General features: G+C 36.5%; 1 protein-coding gene across 10 annotated transcripts in view; it reads right to left on the bottom strand.

The window, feature by feature from the left end:
* Positions 1–11,041, bottom strand: part of Gtdc1 (glycosyltransferase like domain containing 1) — a 447,396-nt gene that overhangs the window by 327,076 nt on the left and 109,279 nt on the right. For 7 of the 10 annotated variants that reach the window (XM_029559715.1, XM_029559718.1, XM_029559719.1 and 4 more), the window contains one exon: positions 4,579–4,627. The gene's annotated coding sequence lies outside the window, so the exon portion shown is untranslated. Of the gene's footprint in view, positions 1–140; positions 197–4,578; positions 4,628–11,041 lie in introns of all 10 variants that reach the window. The other 3 variants (XM_008825185.3, XM_029559716.1, XM_029559717.1) reach the window with 1 other exon arrangement.

The following is an 11,041-nucleotide window of genomic DNA, read 5'->3' as shown; positions in this document are numbered from 1 at the left end:
TCTATTTATGTTAACTTTAATCTCCAACTCTAATATTACCAGATCTTGGCACTAGAAATTCAAGACAAGACTATAATGAACTTAACTAGAGCTAAATAAAGTTTCAGTGGTACTGCTTCTCAATAAAGCAAAATGTTTACCTAAATATTGAATCAATGTACATAGCAGGCATTCACCCAGATTCTTTTAGGCACTTCTGCAGGAAAAAGAGGAAAGTCAAGAAAAAACACTGAGGGAGAGAGGGGAATTATAATAAGACATGAAAACTATACATAAAAAGTTATTTGAATATTTGTTTTGCTAAAGTAATGAGGCAGTATGTTGCTGAACCTGTCCTGAATGAAGGAAAAATAAGAGGAAAGCTTATTTAATGCACACTTCTAATCTACCTGTTTTATACAAACCCTTTCAGTTATTTTAAAGTGCTTTTTAAATTAAAAATACATCTGAGAAAAAAAACTAACAACTGTCAAGTATCATAATCATCTTAATGAATCCATAATAGATATATTGTCCTATTTATATGACATAAAAAATGCCACCCATTAATAATTCTAACACAACTCACTGTTTACTTTCTTTTCAGTCTCATTTGTTATGCTGTTACAAAAATGTATGAGTTTTTTCCCCAAAGTGATTTTCTTATTGCAAAAGTCATTAATTTTTAAAATAAAAATCAGTCTAAATAATATCAATGTCCTCCTCAAAAGCATATTCTTACTCATGGTGAAAATCTAATCTCCTGTTCTACCCATCTTCATTTAAAACTCGTGACATCACATTTTCACACTCCTAAAAAGTAGGTCATTAACTTTAATTTTGTGAGAATTGGAACATTTTTAAAAATGGTTGTTTTACTTTGCATTTTTATTTCAAACAAAAAAAATAAATATAGATCCATTAATTTCATGGAAATTAACTTGTTGTTTAGAAACTTGTGAGACATTCTAAAAGTTACTATAAAAGATATGAAATATCGCTGAATTTTTGAGAAAAGCAGAAAGCATTGGCAGACTTTTGGTCCAAACCAAAATAGATATGTTGACATCAAAATCCATGTAACACAAATAAATAATATTAAAATCTTTCCATTCAAATACTAAACTGTGGACAAGATTCCAACCAATTAAAAGTACTATGCCCAACAAACCGAAGTAATCAATATTTGGAGGGCTTTTTGTAAAATGCAACAAAAATGCAACTGTAAACAGAATCTCCAAGAAAGATGGAAAAGACAAATGTAGAACAACTTTCTAGAAGGAATAGTGCTATTTCCTAAATGTACAAGTTGTGTAGAGAAGAGTATTCCCCCCCTCCCACCTCACCAGACATACACACGCACGCACGCATGCATGCACAATTTATTTTTCTACAATGGTGGTCTGTAAGAAGAAGGAAAAAAAAAAAAGAAATGGTGTAAGAAAAGATCAGGAAAGACTACTTTCCTTCCTTTAGTGATCCTGGTGGTAAACTCTCTGCCTCACAAAAAACACACCAGAACCAAGATACACAAATCATTTTGGCTGCAAGCCTGTATCAGTGCCAGGCTGTTTGTTATTTCTGAGCTAGACTCCCTCAATTGAGACAGTATGGGATTGTCACTCTGATGCACAAAAAGAACAAAGAGTAATGCTGCATGGGGTGGTTGTTGGGTTTCTGTCTTTTGTTTGGGGGTTTTGTTTTGTCCCTTTTAAGTCAGGTTAGCATTTTGCTTTTCTTTGACTGGTGGTATTGAAAAGACCCAAAAAGCAAGAGCTGCACCAAGGAATGTATCAACAGTCTAAAGAAATTAAAGATAAGTGCAATATTGCTGACAGTTTAGGAGTCATGTGAGAAATTTACATTTTTAGAATTTAGACTTTACAAGGCTGTAAGTCATTTATCTATTGGAGAGGAAGAGACGAAGAAACACATTTTTCACAACTACATAATTATATTTAAAATATGATCATATGAAGGTAGACTATAAAATCTAGCAAAAATGAAATTGATTAAACTATTAATATTTTAGGCTACTACATAGAATCAATCATATCATCTGCCATTCTGACTTTGATAACCCTAGAATTAAATAATCTGAGGAAAATGTTATGCTAGAAACCTAATATTTTTTATGCCTTTAACAAGAAAATATATATATATATATATGTTTCAAAAATATGTGTGAAGGATTAAACCAGAAATCATCTAGAAAGCTGCAACAGACACAAACAGGAAATCCATCTCTGCTATCCTATTCAATTCTGTACTAGCAACAAAGTTAACACAAATGAGAAGGCCAAATATGTGCTGTTTCAACCTCCAACTAAATATACTATCTGAATCTGGGGACTAAAAACACCAATAAGCCATTATCTCCTAGAGTACAACCTTTCTCTAATGTACAAGAGAAGTACATGTGGAGATCCATTTTCTACACACCAGTTTTGAAGAAAGGATGAACTGTGTGACAATGTCAGATCCCATGCTGGCATATGTTACACTAAGCTCAGCATCATCTAGAATGAGTATGTCTCCCTGCCAATCAGGGAGGAGGGAGAACAGTTGTGTAAGTGTTGACAACAGCACCTACGGTCTTCTAGCCCCTTTCTCCTGCACGTTTCCACTGATCAGCTGTTACATGAAGACAGTGGCTGTTACAGAAATAGCAAGAACTAAAGCACTTGCCTCAGATGTTACATATGGAGGTATGGAGCATTTACCACCTGAGCCTATGTAATTTCTAACAAGATTCCCTGCCCAGCTTTGTTCACGACCATAGAATCTGACAATAAGTCATGATCTGTGCTGGGAAGGGTAGAGGAGGAATGAGAACATGGAGAAAAAACTATGTGAGAATAGTGGCCAAATTTCGGACAATAACCATGCTTCCCACTACTCAAATCAATATACAGATACAATACTTTAGGATGACAGCTATACTAAAGGGTTCAGGAATACGGGTTTATTATGGGTGGCATGGATAACTCTGCCATGTTACATTATTTCACTCTTCAGTCTTCTCCTTTTACATTTTCCTTTCTTTCCTATAGGACAAACTGCTGGTGCGATTACTATGTGGGACAATGACAGCTGAAAGTCAGGCATTCGTGTACTGCCAACATGAGCCAAATAATGATGTCTGATTGGCTTTACCTCAATCACAATTATAAGTCAAAACCAAAAGGCAAAAATAATGAAGCATGTGAAAGAAGACAGAGAATACGCTGCTTTGGTCTGTTTATTCATGGTGCAGATGAAATGGTGGGGGTGAAGTGGCAGGAGGATCTAGAAAAAGCATCTAAACCAATTCAATTACAAGGAAAGATTAAAGGACTTAATGTGTATAACTTGGCTGACAGCCAAGAAACAATATGAGAACTGTCCACAAGTCTCCAAAGTATACACATAAAAAGACGAGTAAGGAATTTTCATCTACTCTCTAAGTGTGAATATATGAAATAATGATGAGATAAAATAAAAAAAAAATTTAAAAAAAAGAGGCCGAATGTGGTGGTGCACGCCTTTAATCCCAGCATTTGTGAGGCAGAGGCAGGCGGATCTCTGAGTTCAAGACCAGTCTGGTCTACAAAGTGAGTTCCAGGCCAGCTGGGGCTATAAGGAGACCCTGTCTCAAAAAGACAAAAATAAATAAATAAATAATAAAAAAAGATAAAATAAAAATAAAGAAATCTGACTTTCAGAAGCAGAGAAACAACCTAGTAAAACAGAAAAGGCTGCTTCTTTGTCTTTAGAAATATTGATCATCCGGGGCTGGAGCCATGGCTCAGCAGTTAAGAGTACTGACTGCTCTTGCAGAGGACCCGGGTTTGATTCCAGCATCCACATAGCATCTACCAACTGTCCAGTTCCAAGGGAATCCAAAGCCCTCTTCCGACCTCCGCAGAACTGCACGACATGGGTATACTCACATACATGCAGGCAATATACTCATATACATAAAATAAAAAAAATAAAATTTTTTTAAAAAAAGAAATATTGATCATTCAACTCATCCATATTGCAGTAAATAGCACATGACAGGAAATGCCATATACTTCCAGAGGACTAGATTGAGGGAGATTTTTGTAAATGGGGAGAACAAATATATGTTCACCCTAAACAGGGGAACAGGTACCAAAGACAAACCAAAGTCATAATTCTACCAAAATCCAGCTTGGTGAACCAATGAGTTCAATTAAGGCTTAGAGAAATGGGATAAAGGGTTAGTTACAGAACATGAGAAATATAAGCAGATACAACATTCAAGAAGAGGTTCTCCCCCAACCCCATCCGTACTCCACCCCCACTACCCAGCAACTGCTAACCTAACTTCTTGATCCTCAGGCACAGGAGACTTGTGATGCCTAGTGAGCCACTCATGAGACCTTCTGCACCACTTCATGAGATGTTCCTGAGCCCCTCTGTCTGAGCTACTTCTGCACTCTCATCTGCCTACTGTGTGCCACCCCATACATTCTCTAATGTGTGCCTCTCCTCCCTCCAAGAGGAAATTCTGGGAGGGTAATCACAATTACTCTGATTTTAAGACAACCCTCTAGGACAACAGTATTCCATGACAAACTCCCACTTGCTTACCTGATGATCCAGATGTACTAATGTGCAATCTGGCGTAATGCAAAGGTACCTGCAAGGTCAAAACGGGCAAAGTTAAGCTGTTGTCTTCAAACTAAACCCAAGATGAATTATGAATCATGACATGGACAAGAACTGATACACATAAACTAATGTACATGACATACAGGGATACTCTAGGAAAAGAGAAAAAAAATATAGATAGAGGCCATGTGCCCACTGATTTTTCAGTTATTTTTAGTTAATAAGAACTCACTCAGTCTTCCCAAAGATTTCTGAAATCAACTGCAAATAAATAATAATAATTCAGATTAGAAGTCTTAGCTTGCCTAATGGATATTCTTCAGAAGTCTGTGCACTCCTAGTAGATAAAATTTGTCAGTTTATGTAAATATATATCTCTCAGTAGAGACAGTCAAGTTTTGGTTGATTTCTAAGCAAATAGGGACTTTCTGAAAGCTCAGAGATTAAATTGGATAGAAAAATGATCCTCAGTTCAAGTTTGGGGTTTCCACCAAAACACAGAGGTACACAGAGACTTGCTGGCATGGGGTAGATACCTTAAGAACTCTACTCTCTGAAAGAATAAAATAGCAGATGTAAACTATTATTGTAGTTAGATGGCTCTTTTCTCCCTATAAGCTATGTACAATCTTGAAGAGAACTAATGTTACCACAATCTCAATGATGGGTATCATGACTTTTCCAGTTGTGAATATGATATTCATGATCCTTAGGTATATCAATACTGACAGAGTAGAATAACAAAGTAACTCACTCAAAAAGGACCATATGACAAGGATAAAAGGTAGAGCAGTGAAAGCAGTATGAAATGGGGTTCCTAAACAGTTTACATACCACAAAATTATAGAATTACCCAAACATATTTAGTAAGAGAATGATTTTAAGCAGTAATCACAGTCAGAATAACCTAACTGAAAAGGAAGTCAGTCGAGAGAAACCTCCAAGCACCACCTTTGAACAAGACAGAAAAGCACATTTTGTTCATACCTTTACAGCCACAGAGAATTTAAGCTGGGGAATGCAATCCAAAAACAGAAGCGGGTAAGGAGAGAGAGGGCTGCTTAAAAAGGCAAAAATAAAACCGAAGGATGAAAAAGATACTATGCTTTGAGAACAACCCATTTCTCCTTTTTTTTTCAGATAAATATTTGTTCTATTAATTCTACTCTCTCGAAAAGGCAGGCTTACAGTCATGTGTATATACTTTTGATTTTTCTATATACTATGACTTATCTGAGTTTTAAGATAACATCCAATCAATTTCTGAGGTTATGTGCTTGGAATCATATTGAAATTTAGTCACCAATTTTTACTGAATTTTTGCAAATTTCGTACAATAGAATTTGATCATATTTAGAATCCCCCTCCCCTATGTGCACCCTTTTGATATCCCCCACACTGGATTTCATGTGCTCTGTCATATATATGAAGGCCTACTGAGCCAAGTTTGTGTCCCCAAATGTCCATCAGTGTGCAATCCATCCTTTGAAGCCTGATTAACCTATTTAGTGTCACACTCTTTAAAAAAGTCAACTGTCCTTCTCCCAGTAGTTATTGGTAGAACCTGTTTCAATGATCATGTAATAGACTGTCTCAAAAGATAGTCTGTTTCGACATTAGCCTATTGATCATTTACTAGGCATCGTACCTGCAACTGAGAATTCAGCAGTGACCAGACAAGTCAAATAAAGCTATGGCCTGCAAAAACTTCATTTGGGGGAGCAAGAGAAGCAAAAATGTTTATCAGCAATATCATTTCAAAAGTTGGGATGATATGAAGGAAATAAAATGTAAGACATAAGAGAATGGTCTCTATAAATAATCTAATACATCTCAGAGATCCTCAACCCAATCCCTAGTCATTCAGGGTCTTAAAAAATTGAGACCAAGAAGGAATATGAGGAGAGCTGACTAGACATTTACAAGAAAGGTATTCCGGAAGACAAAGTATCACAATTTCATTGGTTGCACACTCCAAAATTCACTTGTAAGTCCTGATTCTATGATCCACACTCAATGATTAAAAGATAAGCCTAAGATGAAATAACTGACAGCATTTCCATATACTTCAAAGGACTCTGGATAAAGATGCTGTGCACTGTGTACCCTTAACACAAAGAACACATTTTATCCAAATTCTTGTCAACTTCCATTCAATTAAAAGTATTTGGTTAGTCCCTACAGAGAAATCTGATCAATTCCAAAAGTCAAAGAAAGAAGAGGCAAAGTAGCCTATTCCCAGAGAGGACCCAAATAATCCTCATCTCAGGTAACATATGCCTTTGTGCAGTGATCGCCTTAATGTTAGGGTTGATATGAGTAAACAACAGGTGTAGTAAAAGTGATGGTGTCTGCCATGAATGATAATACAGCTTCGTCCTTCTCCTGTTATACCACTAATTTGGGATGATATCTGGTGCTAGCTCTTGTGTAAGGACAGTCAATCATCCCTATGCCATGGTCTACATGGGCTGTCAATTAACCTAAATCAATATTTAACCGATATATGAGTGAGTGAGCTATATTTTAAGATCATCTAGGCCAGTAAAACCATCAGATAACTGTCTCCTCCTAAGCTGACACCTTGATTGCAAATCCTGAAAGGCTAAGACTCTAGGGATGCCTTTTCTTTTTTAAGATTTATTTTATTATGTGTATCTTTGTGTGGGCATGTGCATGTGAGGACTGAGTCAAAACCCCTGGAGCTGGGCTTAAAGGCAGATGTGAGTTGCCTGAATGTGGGTGCTGGGAATCAAACTTGGGTCCTGTGTAAGAGCAGTAAGCACTCTTAACCACTAAGCCATCAATCCAGACCAACTCTAAGAGCTTGAATTGTTAAAAAGTGCATTTCCAGGCCAGGTATGGTGGTGCACTCCTTTAATCCCACCACTTGGAAGACAGGTGCAGGCAGATCTCTGTAAATTTGAGGCCAACCTGTTCTACACAGCAAGTTCCAGGACACCTGGGTCTACAGGGAGACCCTGTCTCCAAAAAAAAGTACGTTTCCAAGGTGCTGAGAAAAATGCAGGTTCAACCAAATCTACACATGATTTAGAAAGGAGAAATGATCAAATCAAGGCAATAGTTGACTATGAGGTCAAATCTTATGGTGAAAGCCTTTTTGTTCTTCTGATAGAACGGTACTGACATACTGAAATTATCCATAGGTTCAAAGTAGCAAGCAGCAGTGGAGTTTACACTGAAACAGTATCACAGGATGTTTCTGTTTCTTTGGCTTGTGCTGTTCCCAGTTTGTGAAAATTAAATAGCAATAACATATCCCAATATGCTTAAACTATTATAGCCAACTGTCTGCAGTGCAAGCAAGCATTTGCCTTCAACTAATAACAATTTAACAAACAGAAATTCTTTTATTTTGTAACACCTGTTCTTCAATCTCATGTCTGACCTCTTCTATTAATCCATCTGTGCACAGAATCCTATTCACATGGTATATCTGGGAACTTGCTCCATCGTTGTTGGTTTTGTTTTGGTTTGGTTTGGTTTTTTTTTTGTCTTTTTGAAGCAGGGTCTCCCTGTAGGCCCAGCTGTCCTGGAACTCACTATGTAGCCCAGGCTGGCCTTGAACTCACAAAGATCTGCCTGCCTCTGCCTCCCAAGCGCTGGGATTACAGGCGTGCGCCACCATGCCCGGCTTATCTTTGATCTTTACCTTTCCATTGCCTCCTTGTTCTCGTTCACCAACAATATACTTCTTACAAACCTACCAACTTCCCTTATCAAGCTTCAAAAAATAATACATACTCATGGTCTTTCTTCAACTTATATGCAGTGCTCAAATTAACACAACCTAATTTTCCTAGCCATCACTTTAATGAAATAGCTACGGAAAGTTTGGCCAAAGTCAACCAAATTTCCTATTTTGGTAGAGGCTCATTTTTTTTTCAGGAATTCTCTAGGCATTGTGTTAAAGGCTAATATGGTTTCAATTTACTCCTGACTTCAGAACTTCAATTCTATGTTTTTACTTACTGACCACTCTAAAATCCCAAATTTCCCTGTTTTTAATAATAAAAACTCATTTCTCATTTCTATCTATTTGATATAGGTTGCGTGACAAATTATTTCAAAATATAAGAAACCCCTCCCAAATTTAAAAGGAAAACTTTAAAAGTACTTTAGTGTCAATAGCTATGGTGGTTTGAATTAGAAATGTCCCCAGAGAATCATGTATGTGATCATTTGGTCCCCATTTAGTGGCACTGTTTGGGAGATTATGGAAGTTTCAGGATGTGGAGACTCGCTAGAGAAAGCATATCATGGGGGTGGGTTTTGAGAACTCAAAGTTTCACGCCACTTCTAGTTCTATCACTGTGCTTCCTGGGTTCAGATGAGATATGATCTCTCAGACTCATGCTCTGGTCACCTGTTGTCGTGCCTCCCCTGCCATTATGGACTGCCCCTCTGGAATCTTAAGCAAAAATAAATACACAAATTGCTTTTGGTCATGGTGTTTTATCATAGAAACAGAACATAACTAATACAATAGGTATGGTATGCAACATCAATAGGCATATCTGCCTGCTATGAACTGGAAATATGGCCCCTTTGGACTAACAGACATAGTAGGAATACAATACACAATGAGTTTCAGAAACAATGCAAAAAAAACAAGAATGCAAACATTTTTAATAATGTTATATTGATTGCATGTTGAAATAGTAATTCAGATATATTGGGTTAAATAAAATATATTTGGAAGATTAAGCTCACTTCTTCTTACTTTTTAATGTGCCTATTACATTTTTTTAATTATGTGGTTTGCATTATAATTTTATTAAATAGTATACAAAAAAACAGGAAGAAAAACACAGTATTCACAAACAGTAAGAAAAAGAGAAAAGTGATCTTTTTTTTTCATACACAGCCTATTTTATCTTGACAATTTTACTATTTTATCTCAAAAGCTTGTGAATTGGCCATTTTAAAAAAAAGAAAGAAAGAAAAAGAATGAGAAAGAGGAGTAGCTGCCGCCACTAGGAGTGTTGCTCAGGCCTGCAACCTCAGCACTCAGGATACAGATACAGAAGATTCTGAGTTTCAGGTGAGACTGGGCTACACAGCAAGATCCTGTCATTAAAAAAAATCAGAACCTGGGGTGTGGTCCAGTGGCCTAGCATATACAAGGTCATGAGTAGTTCCTTTAATTACCAATATATATTAGAATGTTTAAATACTAAATCATGTCCTATAGCATATAATTAGAACCACTTCATAAAAATGCAGATAGCTAGTTTTTGATATGTTTTGTATCACACATATGCAGGCAATACACTGTAATATGACTGTATTAATTTTACCTTCATCTCTTTATTTTTAAGTTCAACATTGTCTTTAATAATACTTAAGTAAACTAAAATCTCCACTATAGTCTATGGCCACATCACCTTGAATGCTCCTGATCTCATCTAAAATCCACAATATAATTAATCAACTATTTTTCAATTTTTAATACTCTTTCAAAGCACATGGGACACTGATTTCCACAACAGGTTTTCAATCAAGTACAGTAGCATTCTTAGAGACTACCCTCACCTCTTTAACAAACAGAGTTAAATAATTTACCAAGGTCATGCCCTCAATGGAACAAGGAGGCAAATCCAGACAACCTGGCTGCAAATACCACCTTCTCAATCACTACCTTTTCTTGCTTGAATAGAAGTAAAATTTAATGAACAAACACTCTCTACTGGTTTCCAATATTTTTAACATAAACTCAGGTTAAAAAAAAAAAAGAGTCAGATTAAAGTTTCCACTAAATGTAAATATAAAACCTACAGAAATTTTAAATTTAGAAGCAAATTTATGTAAGTAGAGAAGGGTCCAAAAAGAAATAATCACATTCAGGAGAGTCTTCTGAGCGCCCAAAATGTTCAAAGGAGGATTCCTCCTAAACAGTAAACATTACTGTAAAGAAAGAGTGGGGACCTCAGAATATGACACACCCCCTTGAGATAAGAAAGTGGGATTGTACTCATATTTGTGGAGCATTCTGAAGACTCACGTGTACTTCTGCTTCACAAAGCTGCATGGGAAGCCATGAGTGGTAGCACACACCTGTAATTCCAGCACTTGAGAGAACAAGGAAGGAGGGTCCATTAGAAGGCAGACTGGGTTACATAGGCAAATCTCATCTCAAAACATACATACATAACACATGCAAACATACACACATATGCGTGGGTGACTTAGCATCACACATCATCAATTCTGTTTACAAGTCTGCATTAAAAGACATCAAAAAGAAAATTTCTGAGCCATCTCTCCAGCCCCAAATTCTTATTGAATTTGAAATGTTAATTTCAAATTTTTGAAAAATTCTTATGGAAGTTTTTTAAAACTGGATCTCCACTTGTAGAAGAATGAAACTAAACCCCTATCTTTCACCCTGCACAAAAGTCAATTCCAAATGGCTCAAAGA

The sequence above is a fragment of the Nannospalax galili genome, unplaced genomic scaffold (genome assembly GCF_000622305.1).
Source record: "Nannospalax galili isolate Female #2095 unplaced genomic scaffold, S.galili_v1.0 scaffold87, whole genome shotgun sequence".
NCBI classification, from domain to species: Eukaryota; Metazoa; Chordata; class Mammalia; order Rodentia; family Spalacidae; genus Nannospalax; species Nannospalax galili.
Note: the sequence above shows the minus strand (reverse complement) of the source record. Positions and strands in the feature narration are given on the sequence as shown.